Consider the following 13,382-nt stretch of genomic DNA (forward strand, 5'->3'; position numbering starts at 1 on the left):
TCCAGTGGTAAGGCCAACAAGATGCCTGGGAAGTCCAGTCAGAACAGGTGAACCTCACTGGTCATCAGTCCAGACTACGTTATTTCACTACAGGGAGTAATCTTGATCCTTGACATAGATCTTGTATTTGTTGCCTATTGCCATCATAACAAATGACCACAAACTTAGTGGCAACCACACAAACTTATTTTACATTTCTGGAGGTCAGAATTCTGAAATGAGCCTCACTGAGCTAAAGTCAAAATGTTGACAGGTTTGCATTCTTCTGGAGATTTTAGAAGAGAATCCATTTCCTTGCCAATTCCAGCTTCTAGAGACTTCCTGCATACCAGAATCATGGCCCCCTTCCATCTCCAAATCCAGCCATGGGCAGACTTTCTCACACTGCATCACTTTGACACTGACTTTTGCCTTTCTCTTTTATATGAACCCTTGTGACTCAACCAGATAGTCCAGGAAAATCTTCCTATTTCAATGTCAGCTTCTTAGCAACCTTAATTCCATCTGCAACCTTTTTTCTTCCTTGCCTTGTCACCTAGCATATTCCCAAATTTCAGGGACTAGGATTTATATTGTGGGGTGTCCTTTATTTTACCTACCACAGACCCGATGCATTCTTTCTCTCTTTAAGCCAATCTACACACCTGGACATCATCTTGGAACAGAACAGAGAATGAAGGTGCTAATAGAAAAGGAAGACTTTTTCAAAAGAGTGAATCATACTAAAAGGACTATTTAAAGCTTGAGAGAGAAATGCCCTTGATGGACTTGATTACAATTTACTTCCCCTTTGCCCCTCACTGTACCCACTTTCCAATCACTTTTCAACAGGATGGAGGCCCATGAGGACGCTTAATTCAATTACAAAAACAAAGAAGCTCATTTTCCCTGAACATTCGAGGAGTGTATGAGTTAAATTTTGAATCTGCCACATTACTGCTAATCATAATAAGGACCCCTGATGATGAACTTTAAAAACATAATGGATTTACTTGACATCACATGGATGCTGCAAGAAGAAATTCTAGCATTGTTGTTGGACAGATGAGATTCATATATGTTAACAGACCTATTCATAAAAGTAAATAATAGAGGAATCAGGAGACTGGAGTTAAGACAAGAACCCAGAGTTCCTGGCGTCTAACTCAGTGCTACCATCCGGAGCCAAGGATTTAAATAAATTGAATTTTCTAAGAACTCATTCTACCTTTTTTTTTTATACAATAGGTGATCCTCTTATATTTTCAAGAAATCTGTCAGTGTGTTTACCAGAAATGCGAAGTGGAAATGGAAAACTGAATATCGTCCTAATATGTAGCACATTGCTCAGGACATCTGCAGATAAAGTATTTAAACATGTGAATGAAACTATTAAGCAGAGAAAAGCAGTTTAAGAGCTACGCATATCATGAGACAATGCCAGAATAAAAGAGGTATATTAAAATAAAAAGATCAATTTTAGAGGTGTTGGCAGTTTTATGAAGCTATTGTGTGTGCAAAGTAAGAAAATATTTCAGAAAATAAACTGGAAAGAAAATTTCAAAGTACTAAAGCCAAAGAGTGTCTCTGGACTATGAAATTAAGGAGAAAAATTTCCAGCAGCATATAAAAAAGTCAAAGTGCTAGTAATGGGAGCTTATCATTACCCAGGTGTGTACCTGGATACATTAAGTTGATGGAAAGGTAGAACACCTATGATGCTGGTGTTCTAGCAGCAAAGATAAATTGCTTTATTCTTTAATTGGCAAATCAACAAGGAAAAGGTGTCATCCATTTATAATCACTTTCCTTCATTGACATGAAGGACTTTTACTCAAAAGTGGCAATATATCAAGGAACATAATAACAGGACTCAAAATTCTTAAAGATTACTGTATGAATCAGAGTTCTGAAGAGAAAAAGAACCAGCAAGATATATTGTATATATATAAAGAGATTTATTTTAAGGAATTGTCTCCCATGATTGTGAGGTCTGGCAAGTCCAAAATCCATAGGCAGGTTGGCAGAATGGAAATTACAAGGGGAGTTGAGGTTGCAGTCTTGAGGCAGAATTTCTTCTCTTTTCTGCAGCCTTCAGTTCGTTGTTCTTCAGGCCTCCAACTGCTAGGATGAGGCTTTCCCATTCTGAGGGTAATCTTTACTTAAAGTCAACTCTGTAGATGCTAATTCCACCTACAAAATACCTCCATAGCAACATCTCGGCCATTGTTTGACCAAAGAACTGAACACCATAACCTAGCCAAGTTGATACATAAAATTACCATCAAAACCACCAAGGTAAATAACAGCCAGGGAGAAAGATACCAAAGTTCATAATGCTGAAGTAATGATTTCCATTACAAATCAAATAGAATATGTTTTACTGAGTCTTACCTGTCAATAATACTCTATCATCATTCTGTTTCTGAGGTTTTTCTTTTCCCCAATAATTACTAAATATAGGCATATTGTGGAAGACAACCAATTTGTCCAAGATATCATGTGGCAGTAATTGCAGAAAGCCCCATCTCATCTTAATTAAATTGCTCTCTGAGCACATATGGTTTGTGAGCTCCCCAGAATTTTTATAGAATGAATCCTTAGGACCACATTTTACTTACACAAAGTTCAGGCTCAGTTGTTTTATTCATATATCATTTTGTTTTAAATTTGCTTTTTCTGTTTTACCAACATAACCAGTTGAAAGGATATTACATCTGTGTGTTCAGCTACCCTTTGATTTTTTTATATTACTACAACTTGACCATGTGAAAGCCATAGGATATTCTAGGAGTTAATGCTTTTTTCTTAGAAATATTAAGATAAAGTTATATAAAGTGGTTGGAAGTTTTTTTCATCAATATATTTAAAGTGGGTACATATAGAGGATATTCATATTGAAATTGTTTATAATGGAAATAAACAAAATGATACAAAGTGTCACTTATTTTAAAACCTTCTTAGTGCCTTTTATTCTGATGATATTTGCAATTACAAATGAGTATCTCATATTTTATATTAAATCATCTGCTATATTGTCAAGTGTACACACACACACACACACACACACACACACACTCATGGAATGAGTGCTGTCAGGCAAGTTTCCTGAACATTTTCATAAAGACTTGAAGGAAGTGACTGAGTCCTGTGGGTATGTGGGGCAAGGGTTTTCCAGGCAGAGGCAAAGGCTTTCTTCCTCCATAGATGGTGCTCAAGAAATGACTAACTTCTTAGATGGCTAGCGAGATCATTTCACTCAGTGTGTGTCTTTTGGCAAGTACCTCACCCTGTCTTTACCAAGGCTGTTAGCTATAAATAATAGGAACTTTCTCTTCTATATTTCATGTGAAATATAGAAATAGGTCTATGTTATGAGAAATAGGTCTATGACATATATAATCCATATGAGGTAGCAGCAATCAGAAATAAAAAAAAAAATACCACCCACTCTCCACAACCTCCCATTAGAAGAATTCTTTCAATTAAATACATTTAATCAAGACCAGTGTCTTTTCCCTCAACAAGAGAATAGTCATTAATGTAATTAGTATAGATTATGATTCTAAAAGAAAATTATATGGATTACATAACTTGAAATCCTCCTGTTTCATATACCTAAAAAGGCTAGATTAAATATAACAGTAATAAAACTGTGTTTTAACAGCCATCTTATTATTAAAAACAAATAAGTAAATAATGAGTAACAATACTACATATTGCCAAGGATTTGAAGTAATGGAGAATTTTACACAATGCTGGTGTGAATATAAATGACCACAACTACTTTGAAAAGCAATTTGGCACCATGTAATAAAGCAGAAGGTACGCGAAATCTTCAACCCAGCATGTAAATTCCAGAGTAACTCTTACATATTTGCATAAAGTGACATATACAAGAACGTTCATTGCAACATTTTTTGTAAGGGTGCATCTGGAAAAATAAGTCCATAAACTAAAGAATAGATAAAGGAATTATGTCATTGTCACACGATGTGAAACTGGTAAGTTAGAATAATATCTAATACCATGGATAAATACAGAAAACATAATATTTTGTGAATAATATTGTTGAGGATCTATATATGCATAATATAATACTATTACATAAAGTTGTTGAAACAGGCAAAACAATATAATATGTTTATGTATTGCGCATGTATAGAATGGCATGAAAGTATGGAAGATAATGAAAAACACTAAAATAAGGAGAGTAGCTCTCTGGACAATACAGCAAATGCTAAGATTTGAGATTTTGGTACATACATACTTGAATCTTTGCTATATTAATTAGTCTATCTCTAATAATCTGTAAACTAAAGTATTTCTAAAATAAAACTAACATAGTACTTTTGTAAAGACGGAAGTCCTCATGGTAGAATAAGTAAAAATCTACAAAAATGTGGACACTGATTTCAAAGTATCCTGCTATGTGAGGGTATAATCTTACCTCTGTGCTGGTAAGAGACAGTATTGTAGCTTAAAAAACAACCCTATGCTTCTATCACTCACCATGTGCCAGGCATTGTTCTAAGTGCTTTATACAGACTATCTCATTTGATCCTTGTAACAAATAGTGGAAGTCACTATTATTCCCCCCCTTTTAGAGATAAGGAACTGAAGCCCAGAAAGTTTCAGTAACGTGAGGAGTGTTGCATAGCTTAAAAGTTGTGGCCCCAGAATTTAAATCAGACAGTCTGAACTCGTAACTACAGCACAAACCGCCTGAGTAGATGTGCTTACATTAAAGCAGCGGTTCTTAAAGTGTGGTCCAGGGTCCAGCAGCATCAGCAGCACCTGAGAACATGTGAGAAAGGCAAGTCTTGAGCCTCCCCCCAGAACTACTGAAAAACAAACTTGGGGCTGGGACCCAGCAAAATGTAGTTTCACAAATTCTCTAGGTGACTCTGATCCATGTTAATGTTTAGGAAACCTTGGCTTAAAACAACCTACAGGCCTATAGATTTCACAAATCAGAAAACTGAAAAGGAAATCAGAGTATATTTTTGCTCATTGCTCTCATTTCAACTGATATATAATGCTACTTGACTCATACTTTTAAATTGAGTGTGAGCTATCAAAAGTTTCCAAGAAACAATATATCTACTTGGGGACAGGGCATCAATAGAAAAAAACTTGAAGAAGGGGATGCTTGAAGACTGTGTTATGCTGAAAAGAGGAGACTTAGAAGATTCTACGACGGAGCACCCCCTCCACGAGTTGCAACTGTAGACACTCAAACATTAATACCTTTGTCCTTTCTGCTACATACATTCTGAAATTAAACTTATATTTCTCAATAAAGAAATCCACATTTACTAGCTGAGTCTGATCTGGTCAACTTGTAAATTTGGTAGACACGATGTGGCAAAGTGGGGAGAGGTATTGGGGATGTTACAATATATCCCTTCCCAGGTCAAGTATTGAGGAGAGACCTCATCATGAACTGGAAGAACGCTCTGCAGAGGTTATAAACCAGGGAATAAGACCCAACCTTTATATTCCTCCATGGGTTATAGAACAGTGAGACAGATTTCAGCTATGTGCTCTCCTTGAGACCAGACGATTCAGCCTAAGCATGCACTGTGTTAAAGGAAAATGAAAGGATGGTCTTCATGGGACACTGTTTATTTAATTATCAAACAAAATTCTAGAACTTTTTCTTGGGAGCTCACAATTTAAATTATTCCTCTGCTTCTAGTCCTAGTACACTTTTTTGTTTGTTTTTGTTTCTTTTTTTTTTTTTTAATGGCTACATTATAAAAGAGAGGAAGAGGGACTTTTCATCACCTTGACCCCACTTTGTACCCACTTAGAGTAATGCATTTTAAATAGATTTATAGTGCAAACATTCAGCATATATTTCACTCCAATCCAATAACCAACCCCCACCCCCCACCTTTGCAAACACTTAAGTAAATTAACAGGGAATGGATAAGACTTTGTATGGATACAAAGAGATAGTGTTGGAACAACAACAACAGAAAACTTATCTTTCTCCTGGAATCAATCCTGCTTTCTTCGGGCCCCCACTGGCTCTAATTTGTGCTCCCTGCAATTCCTTGCCTAGCGCAGGTGTTCAGATTTATGTGATTATTTAAATGTGAGTGGAAGTTTTTATATCTTAAAAAAAATTCTATAGGTTTTTATATCTAATTTATATGAAAACCTTGGTCTAGGGTTGATTTGGCAATCCTACCTGGGGCATTTATTCTTTGCTGATTAATCATACTAAAAGGATCATTTTATAGCTTAGTCTTCATTCATTGATTTAAAATTATCCCTTGCCCCTATACAATTTTTTAATTTCTTAAGAGCTTCCTTTACCTTTCTTCTGAATGCTAACCACTGTTTATTGAATATCTTTTAAGAATTGGACATTTTACAAACATGGCTCTCTTGTTCCTAAGATAGGTAATATGATCCTTAATTTATACATGAAGAAGCTGAGGGTCTGAAAGTCTGAATGACTTGCTGAAGACCACAATGGTTGAACTAGATTTTGGAACCAAGATCAGGATGGCACATTCTGCAGACTTTTCCACTACATTATACTACCTGTCAAATGTAAAAACCTAATATTGATGTTCAAGTATATTTTTAGGTACTCAAGAATCAAGTATAAGGTATGTTGGCCTTTGTGTCATAGTGGTAAGCTACAACTGTCCCATAGCTGACACATTATTGGAGAGCCAACTGAATCCTAAGCAGGATTACACATTTTCTTGCTACACATTTCTGAAGAATACCGTAATTCTACTTACTGTAATATGAGAAAGTTGTAAATCTGAGAAAAGAGAAGTTGATTTATGATGTCCCATGTTTCTACCTCAGAAAAATTGCTTTATCTTATGGCTACATTCTGCGATTGATTGATTTTGCAATAGCTATTGTCCGTTGGCAGAACATTAGTAGGGAAGAAAATGCAGAATGATACAGTGGACCTGCAGACAAGTAAACTTGGATTAAAATTCTGACTCAATATACTAGCTATGTGAATTTGGATAAGGTCCTCAGAGTTTACATTTGTAAAAAGACTATAAAAAGGTGTTCTCATCTGCCTCATGGTTGATTACATGAAATAGATATTAGGACTCCAAAAGCTGAAAAATACAGTATAAATTTAAGGAATTATAGTTATTAAATATAATACCACTCTGCCACTGTGCTTTGGGTGAGTGGGTCCTTGTAGCTACTTTATTTTTAAATTCTGTAATATCTTAGGCATATAAAAATGGTGAAGAAAATGTATCAAAGATCTGGTACTTAACACCCATATAATGAAATAATTACACATATAGTTACAGCCTCCTGCATAGCCCTCCTCATTTAATTCCTTTACTCTGACCCTCCGGAGATAACTATCATCCTGAAGTTGGGGCTATCAGTTCCACACATGTTCTTAGACCATTATTTCATATGTGCATATGTAACTTCCTATTTTTTGCTATTATAATCAATATCTCAGTGAACTTTCTTGTGCAACTACCCCTATGAACACATGCAAGAGATTCTTTACATCTTGCAAATCAGTGCATGGTCCATGAGCTAGCAGCACTGGCATGTTAGGTAGCAGAGAGATTGTTTGAAATGCAGTATTCTAGGCTCCACTCCAGACTTTCTAAACAGTATCTGCATTTTAACAAGGTCCCCAGACGATTCAGAAGCACATTAGAGTTTGAGAAGCATTGCTCTAGTGCATATAAAAAGGGGTAGAATTGCTGAGCGGAAGTATATGCACTTCCTCAATTTTATTAGATATTGCCAAATTGGTCTCCAAAGGGATTTATCAATACGCAATTCCATCAGAAGTCAGATTTTTAATTTTTACCAGTCAGCCGGATTTGAATTGTTATATCATTATTGTTTTGAGTTGCATTTCCCTCATTCCTAATACGATTGAATATCTCTTCATAAATTCATTATCCATTTGGTGTCTTGGGTGAATTCCCTGATCATATCTTGTGCCAAACTTTCTCTTGCTTTCTATTGCTTGCATTCTGTTCCTTTGTATCATTTCAAAGCATTCTAAAGAGGTCCTCTTATCTTTATCACCACCCAGCTTCATTCTTGCTCCTCTATTTCTTTCTTTGCTGTAGGGTTTGCAGGGTGCAAGGGTTATTCAGAAATTCAGTCACCATGACATTAGATGTGTACAGTCATTAACAAATCACTTTCATTTTCTTTTTTTTTTTTTTTTTTTCATCTCTTTGGATCAAGATAAAATAACAACAACAACAACTATAATAGCTAGCTCATAAGGAAAAAGGGCAAGGTTTGAACCCAGGTCTGCCTGATTTTCATCCCTATGCTCAAAGGTTCCTTCAATCTTCAATAGTTTCTTGGGATCAAAACATTAATTTTATCTCAAAGCTGAATGCTATCACTCTGATTCATCTCTCCCTTTAATATATAATATAAAATAAGACATATAATACCAAATATTAGTATACTATATACATGTATAGTATATAATATTGTATATAATATGTAATATGTAATGCATTTAGAAGTAACAGTACAATATTTTTATTGCATTGGGTGTTGGGGGTTAGGGCTACCCTCTGAATACATTCTCCAGTAATGACTAGATAAGAGAGATGGAATAGTTCTAAAGTAATTCGCAAGGTTTTTTTAAAGTTACTTCCATTAATAAGTATTTTGCTTGTTATAAAAATCATCTGTGATACCTGCTACATAAATAAGATTATTATTTGTTTATATATGTTTTACTAAGCATCTCCTCTGTAAATTCTAATTCTGTATGTCTGGATTGGAGCCCAGATATCTTCAGAAATCTGCATTTTTACAGACACACAAGTGAATTATCTTTTTATAAGCAATTTTGGGAAAAAACTTCCTACACTGTAAGAATAATTAGATATATCTGCTCCGTCTCACCTCAATACTGACCCAGCATAATTCAAAACATCTGGTAAGATCAACACACTGATGCATGCATTTTTGAAAGAACATTATGGTCAGTCTTGCTCATGGAGGAAATAATCCTCCCACGGCCGGAGGAGGTGTCTACTGGGCAAATGTCAAGGCAAGTATAATTAGTACCCATTCAAACACTGCACAGCTTACTGCTCTGTCTCAAAACACCAATAAAATGCAGTAAAAGTGCTGACTTCTTTTCTGAGCCGCCCACTCTCCCAGCACAGCTGCTGCCTCTGTCATCTCTGTGTGCCCTCTAAGCCGGCTACAGATAACGGAGGGCTGCAGGGCAGCCGCAGCTCCGGGGTATACCAACTCTCCTGGCAACTAGCCAGAGCTGGCTCCATACCTACTGCTTCAATTTAATCACAGTCTGTGCAGCCCTTTCCCTTCTAATATCTTGGCTAAATTCTCTGCACATCTGTAAACTTGTGCCTTATTCTTCATTGCAAAGTTACAAGATGCCTATTTTGGTAATAAGAATAATTTAAGAAACAGAGAGTCTGATTTGATGTGACAGATGAAAGCAATTGGAGAGGATATAATAACTACTCAAGTTTGCAGGAACTTTTTTATTACCAATAAAGAGCTCTCTCAAATTGGACAGCAACACAAGCATGAGGTGCGCTCGATAAGTGCTTTTCTTTCCGGAAATCTAAAAATAGTTTATAAATAGCTCATCAAGCATGTGTAAGAGTGCGGTTAAATGCCACCATCCCTTCAGGAAAGGGAAAGGGTGGTACAATGGTAAGAGGTGGTGTTTTTGTTTTGTTAGAAAAATACAATAAACGAGTAAAAAAACAAAAAAAACAACAACAAAAAAGAGGATTTCCAGGTATAGAGTCTTTCTTTTCCCATCAATCAAGCCATGAAGATCCATTGAGTAACAAACAAAACACTATACTATGGGCTGAGACAAATAATGGAGAATAGCAAGTATGAAATAATGGCACCACCCAATCAGATTGTCATAAGAATTAAGTGAATTAATACATGTGCAAGAACTTGGAGCAAAACTGATATATAGAAGAAGTGCAATAAATATCTGTTGTTTTCATTATTTTCCTGCAAGACACTTAAGGCATACACATACAAAGAGGTCTAATAATCTCCCCTCTAACATTGGGAGCAGGTATTGCATACTTTTAATTTCTTTTTGTTTACCCAGCTACTAGCTCAGGAGGTGATCAATAAATATCACAAGAATTCAATTGAAGTCATCATATATTAAATTTCAAATCAATAATAGAAGCAGTGAATATTATGGAAAAGAGGGTGCCACCCATGGGGATTTTGCCCCTTCCACACAAGCAAAGATTTGACAATGTCTGGAAACATTTTTTGTTCTCACAATTGGGGAGGGAGTTGCTACTAGCATTTAGTGGCAATAGGCCAGGGATGCTGTTAAACATCCTACAACATGCAGGAACAACCCCCCACCACAAAGAATGATCTGGCTCAAAATGTCAATAAGGCCGAGTGTGAGAATCTTTCTATGGTTTTGTTTATAGGGATTTCTTTTAAGGGAGTGGGAGTGGAGGCTTTACATTTCAAGGATGGGAGACACGAATTACAAACACAAGAGAGAATATGAGAGAAATAGAAGGGAAAAAAAGGTAACATCAAAAACCATAAAGGAATAGTAGCCCCAGAAGGGGTGTTCAGGGAACAGTGAAGAGATCACTTGGGATTATTTTCCTCGCATCTCAGCAATTTGCCTTTATTTCTTCTACCCATTCCTCTTGTGTCCTGATTAAAGAATCTAGTCATGTAACTCTGATCCAGAAATCGGTCTCCACTCTTAACTCCATTTATCCCTGAGGAAATGGCAATTTCTCTCTCTGGTTTGTTAGTCTGTACAAATACCATACCTCCAGATTTCTTAAAAACAGCTCTATTTTCACTTCCTATGGCTTTGCTTAAAGTATACAATTGAAAAATTCCTTCTGTCTTTAAATTCCTGTTTCACTGGACAAAGGAAGCATAACTTTGCATTTCTCTGAGATGTCCAAAGCTGTCCATTATACCCATCTCAATAAATCACTTGCAACTGAGTGTGCTTAATGGAAATGATTGCCCTAATCTTAAGGCATCTTCATATTCAGCCATCAATACTAACATGAAACAGAATAATATTAGATACATATATCATCCCAAGCCATTGAGTAACTGCACATTTCTTCTCCAGTCAACCATTTCTCCTACTATGTGAGTTTTCTCAGTTTTCTCTACACAAATGGTGAAAGTTGTGAGAACTTGTTCCCATATTTTGGGTTTCCAATTTGCAAGGATTCATCCAAAGGAAATTAAGTGATTGAACATATTTCTTCTATTAAAGTTACTCAGCAAGGACAGTGTGTTGGAGAAAAAAGTCCTTCATGAATTCATAAAACTTAAGGAATGATGATTGGAAGGTAATTTCATAATTGACATACTTTAATATTTGATTTATTTTGCCTGTTTGATTTTCTTTCCACTGAAATATAAACAATGACATTATCTCTATGTGTTGTTATTTTAAATCTTAGTAAATTTTGTGCAAATCAGATAGAAAAGGCAGAACCAAGAAACTGAAAGAATATGAAAAAAATATCTATCAGCTGCCCTATTATAATAACCTCAAGGCAATGAAGTTGGTCAGGAGTAGAATTCTTTTGTTTACTTTTAATTTCCTTCTGGCTCATAAAAATATAAGTGTTCATATAAATGCTACATCAAAGTAGTCATAATAAATAATTAGAGTGTTATCAAAGACCATTTTGTTCTTCCAGCTGCTAGAACTGTTTTATTTACATAGTATTGTGAAGTGACTCAAAAGCAGCTGCTATTTTATGTGAGCCATTCCATGATTTGATTTGAAATGCTTTTCTCTAGTGTAGCCAATGGCATTTTAAGAGCAGTGACAGACTCATGACAAAACAGTTTTTGGACTTTCTTGCATCTCAAAAGGAAAATAACTTTGGCATTGTGAATGGAAATGCATTCCTTTAAAAGTGAAATGTTAAGTGGAAATTGTGTGTGCTTTCAGAATGAGCATGTAAATGGCACAACTGCAGGATGTGTGCACAGCTCAGACACCTAGAGGACGTGTGCAGCAGTGCATCGTGCTGGGGAGCAGACAATATGCTTACTAATAAATTTACGTCACCTCTTGAGCCAGCCATTCCTTGACACTGCATAAAAACTGAAGTAGTAAGATTCATATCTAAGTTCTCTTAGGAAGAAGTAACTATAACCTGGGCAAAGCAAAAATAGGAAGAAAAAATAGCTGTGGAGAGGAGGAGAATGGGCAAGGGAAAGAAACAAAGAAGAATCAATTAAGGAAAAGAAAAAAAAAAAAAAAAGGAAAGGGAAGAATACCCAAACTACTTTATTTATTTTCTATTCATTGTGCAAATCTTTTTTATTTGTCCTGATTAATGAATCTGTGCCTGGGTTTTTGTACAGTTCCCTAGCCTGCTTCACTTGCATCTCAGCCACAAACAAGTAGAAATTCCTCTGTTTTCCTCAGAGAAAGGCACACACACTAGAAGTTAATTTCACTAGTTGGCCACAGCTAAAACCTGCTGTCAGCTACTGTGGTACCTCAGGATAGAAGTGAGTTGTTTGTTTACATATTGACAACCCAACTCAAACTCATTATGCATTTAGTGATGGGAAATCCAAGCCAATATTCCTGTAGTATCATCGATTCCTTTTCAATCAGTTTGTTCCTAGCACTTTATTATTGAGAACATCTGGGAAATAACAACTTTTATGACATCAGCAATTTCTGGCCAACCATCTATTTCTTCAAACTTTTTCAAAATATTTTACCTTTGGGAGGTACAGAACACATAATGTATTCGCTGTTTATTTTGTCTGTGTTATAAAATTATGTTGAGAACTTTATATAAGGTAATTTAAACATATGTCTGAAAGAAATAAATTAACCATGATTATTTCAGTTCACAATTTTTGACTAAATTCCTTTGTGTTTGACTTTCACACTTACTTTTCATATATATATATATATGTTTACACATAATCCATGTTTCTTTAAGATAAATACTTAAATGGAATGTCCATGAATAGAGAAACGGTTAACTAAATTATGAAATGTTCAGAAAATATAGTATTACAGCGCAATTTAAAAGAATGTGTTAAAACTATATGTTGACCTGGAGTAAAGTAAAAGCAGATTAGACACAACATTGTGGATGAAATTAACACCACTGAATTGTATATTTGAATGTGGTTAAAAGGGGAAATTTTAGGTTGTATATATGTCACCAGAGTAAAAACAAAACAAAACAAAACATGAAACTGTACAACACAGTGAACCCTAATGTAAACTATTGATTATAATTAATAGCATAATTATAATATTGTTTCATCAATTGTAACAAAGATAATACATTAATGCAAAAATGTTAATAAACAAAGAGAAAACTGTGTTATTTGAGAATTCTGTACTTTATGCA

The sequence above is a fragment of the Choloepus didactylus genome, chromosome 8, assembly GCF_015220235.1.
Source record: "Choloepus didactylus isolate mChoDid1 chromosome 8, mChoDid1.pri, whole genome shotgun sequence".
NCBI lineage: Eukaryota > Metazoa > Chordata > Mammalia > Pilosa > Megalonychidae > Choloepus > Choloepus didactylus.